Source organism: Telopea speciosissima, chromosome 11 (assembly GCF_018873765.1).
Source record: "Telopea speciosissima isolate NSW1024214 ecotype Mountain lineage chromosome 11, Tspe_v1, whole genome shotgun sequence".
Taxonomy (NCBI): Eukaryota; Viridiplantae; Streptophyta; class Magnoliopsida; order Proteales; family Proteaceae; genus Telopea; species Telopea speciosissima.
In genome coordinates, this window is record NC_057926.1 from 17,667,779 (window position 1) to 17,671,980 (window position 4,202).

Here is a 4,202-nt window from a genome sequence, read left to right on the forward strand (position 1 = left end):
GGAGGAAGAGGAAGAGGAAGAGGTCTTGGTGAGGCCCACCTGTGTGGCTGCCTTTTAGAGCACCATGACTAAGGACTCACTAGCCATTCTAAGGGCCCAGTATGGCTTCCCCTCATGGGTGGAGACATGGATACCTACCAGAGCCGAGAGGGCGAACACCCCATAGCCTAGCATAGTATGCCTATACGAGGTTGCATTTCAGTATGACCTCCATTTCCCCGTCCATCGTTTTATCTTGGATGTGCTGCATCACTTCACAATCTCCCCCGGTCAGTTAGCGGCGAATTCCTGGAAGCTGCTTTTTGGTTTTTACTTGTTCTTCACCCAGCTCGGTCGTAAGGCCTCGTGGGCGCTTTTCATTTATTTTTACCAGCTGAAGAGGACCACCGATGAGTGGTTCTATGTGGCTCTACGTGGTACGAAGGAGCCATAGAAGCCCAAACCATTCATATGCCATATGCCCAATTCTGCGAAGAAGTGAAAAGACTGTTTTTGCTTCACGCGTATCAAGGGTGACCCCTTCAAAGCGGAGTGGGGGTCTGTGCGATTGAGGCAGGTGAACCAGGTCCCCATGCTAAGCTCATATGACCAGTGGTCTCTTGAACTTATCGCACAGGGCGCGGCCTTCGACGTGCATGAACTAACAGATGAGGCTCTGTTGGTTAGGTACGGGTTGAGCTCAGCACGGGGTGAGTCCTTTCCCCTGTGAACTTATTTTCCCTTTTGCGTTAGGATCGTGAGCTGCTATTGACTTGTCTTTGTTTTCCTGTCAGTGGACTACGAGCTTGACCTTGATGAGCTTCGCGGAGAGGTGGAAGCAGAGAAATAGAAATTCTTGGTGAAGCAACCCCAATGACAAACCCGCTCCTCCCTATCGGGCTTTACCATTAAGGATTCGGCAACCCCCATCGTCGGTCGTGAGAAGCAAGAACCCCCTTTGAAAGGCAAGGGGAAGTTGGATAAGGGCAAGGACAAGGTGGAGAAGCCTACCACGGTCCTGCCACCAAAGGTCTCTGAGAAGCGAACTCGTGACAAAGTGGTGGATCTCGACCTGCCCTCGAAGAAAGCTGCATTGGGAATGGGGTCCTCGGAGAAGGCTCCCCAGGACACGAAGAAAGCCCCCCCGGATTCTACAAAGGGGAGTACAGCCAAGGGTGAGAAGGGCATGCCCCCTCCAAAGGGGAAGAAGCATCTCCAGTTCCAGTGGGAGGTCTATGAGGGCGAGTCAGCCTTCGACTACCCCCAGGTGGCAAAGGAGCTGATGGATCACGGTCCCTCCCAGGACGTGCATGCAATTAATGCCTTGTCCGACGAGGAGCTCATGGACTCGTTCGCGCATGATTTTGCCAGGGTGAGCCTCGAACTTGGGTTTCTTCATTGTTTTCTGTATTGGCCATCTTTTAACGTCACCTTATTCTTTGTAGGTTACCTGTGGGGTGAGCGAACTCCGACGGAGGGTAGCGAGCCTATCTACCTCCTATGAGGAGGAGAAAAGGATGAGGAAGGTTGCAGAGGAGCAGGTGGTGACCGCTGCGACCACCATTTCTACTCTAGAGGAGGCGGCCCAGGATCATGAGGAGACAGTTACGTCCTTCACTGAGCGCATAGAGAAGCTGGAGGAAAAGGTGGCGGCGATGAACAGGGAGACTGAGCTGGAGAAACGAAGGATAAACTCTGTTTAGGAGGACTTGTCAAATTCCAGAATCGGTAACCTCATGTGATCGAGGAGGTTGTCAAGGAAGCCCTTAAGGCCTTCAAAGTTTCTCAGGAGCTGAGGGATCGCATGAAAGAGGTGAGCAGCAAGGGTTACAACGGTGGCGGGATTGACATGGTGAAACACATCCTTAAGAAGACCCCAAGCTATGACTTCTCAGGCTTTAAATACTATATCCTCCTATTCTTGCAACTTCCGTGGTGCCCGCGGCCTCTGAAGGCCCTATGATTGTGAGCGATCCCCCTGCTCCAAAGCTTTCTCCTACAGCTATCACGACCACCGCGGATGAGACCATTTCTTCCAATCCTCCTCCGGCGGACCAAGCTTCTAACGATCCCCCTTTAGCAGACTCGACCTCGGCCAATGTAGCCTCTGCTTCTGATCCTCCAGCCAAGGATTAAAGAATTTGAAGTACTCTTTCTCTTTTCTTTTTTTTTTCTTGGTTTTTGTGCTGTGTAAGTATTCAGCCCATCTTCAATGAAAGATATTTTTCTTGTGTCGGAGCACGCTCTTTCTTTGTCTTTTCCTTCCTTTGGGTCGCTGGTTCTCGAAAGTGAACTATCGTGCCGACCTTCGAGGTCGTGCCTTCAGGCCAGCCCTATAGACTGGGTTTTCCTTGTCAATCCTTTGAGGTTCGTCTCCCCCGTGACGTTTTGCTTTTCCACTTGGCGTAAGCGTCATCATGACTTTGAATCTTCCCCTGAGATTTTTTGTGGATTTCCCATATAAGCCTTTATTATCTTTCCTTTTTTACTGACCTTTGATTTTCCCTTGCCATTAATCAGAACTGGCATTGATGTTGAATTGCCGCTTCGATAACGGTGCCATTAAGGTTTCTTGGAGAGGCCCAAAGCCAATGGGAGACAGGCATGTGTCCCAAGACATAATGGCGTTGGCACGGGAACCGAATCACCGTCCTTGTAACTACTCCTTCTCTAATTTTTAGGGAGGCACGAGACCAATAGGGTTAGGGCACGTGGCCCTAGATGTAACTTACTCTTTTCGTGGCTCTAGACTTCAAACCGTCACTCTCCTTCTTTAAATAGAGGCTATGTCTTTCGTTCCATGCATCCCTCATAGATCCATGGGTTCCTTGATTGTATCATCGCGTTTCTTTCTTCTTAGAGGTCCACACTTTCTCTGCCGCTCACGATGTCGGTGCCTTCTCAGATACAGGGGCTGTAACTTCTGACAGTTCACTCCTTCTGATTGGTGTTTCTTTCAGCTTCAATCTTCAATCGACTGTGACCCTCACAGCTTCGATCCTCAATCAACATGCAGTATCTTTTGGGTGATTGGCTGTGAGGTTTCCTCTCTGTGTAGCATCCCATTGCCAACTCTTTGAAGTGGGAACGTTATATCAAAGAGGTGGAGAATCTTCAGTAGGCTATCCCTTCCCGATCCAATTGTTAAGGATGTGGAAGGTTGTGATGTGGAGTCATCAGTGCGCTGGAGGACCCAAGCCGATGATACGCTCATTCTCTTCAAGCCCTTCATTTCTTGTGGAGGTAGAGGAGTAGTAACAGGGCTATTTTGGTGCTTTTGGCCTACCGATGGTGAATCCCATTTGGCAAAGTAGCCTGCTCTTGATTCTTTGGGTCACTCTAGAATAGGTGGTATTGCATCATGAATGCCGAGCTCAGTATCGTTCTATCTGATGCTACTCCTATTTCACACTTTGCGACCCCTGGTGCTTGTGCTTTATCAGCCTTCTTCTATTCGGGAGCACCGAGATGCCCTTTCTCGAACTTGTTTCGATGGTTGGCTTAGTTTGCCATGTTTTCTCCTTCTGTGGAGGTTTACTTGGATCATGAAACGATCTCTGTAACTGTCCTTGGATATTGTAATCTCCTCATGTACTTGTACTTTATGCTTTGAAATATTAATAAAGGAATTTCTTTATCTTTTACTCGAGTTGTTCTTCCCGTTGCGGTCTTGCTGGCCTTGTTTATTTCCATGCTTATTTTGGAAGTCAGGCTTTGGCGATTTAGTCTTTCATGCTAACCTCGGAGGTCAATCTTTAGTGCTGACCTTAGAGATCAGTCTTTCGTGCTGACCTCGGAGGTCAGTCTTTAGTGTTGACCTTAGAGATCAGTCTTTCATGCTGATTAGAAGTCAGTCTTTGGTGCTAACCATGGAGGTCAGTCTTTAGGGCTGACCTTAGAGATCAGTCTTTCGTGCTAACCATGGAGATCAGTCTTTAGGACTGACCTTAGAGATCAGTATTTCATGCTAACCATGGAGGTCAGTCTTTTAGTGCTGACCTTAGAGATCAGTCTTTCGTGCTGGCACAACGACCTAGACTCTGGGTCTACTGTGAATGCCGTCGTAAACAGAACTATGTCTATAAACAGATATTTTTATTGATTGATGAGCAACTATTACAACGACCTCCATGACTTTACTGATAAATTTTTTTCAGATTCTCTAAATTCCAAGGTCGTGGTATCATGTTGCCCCCCAGGGTCTTCAAGTGATAAGTGCCTGG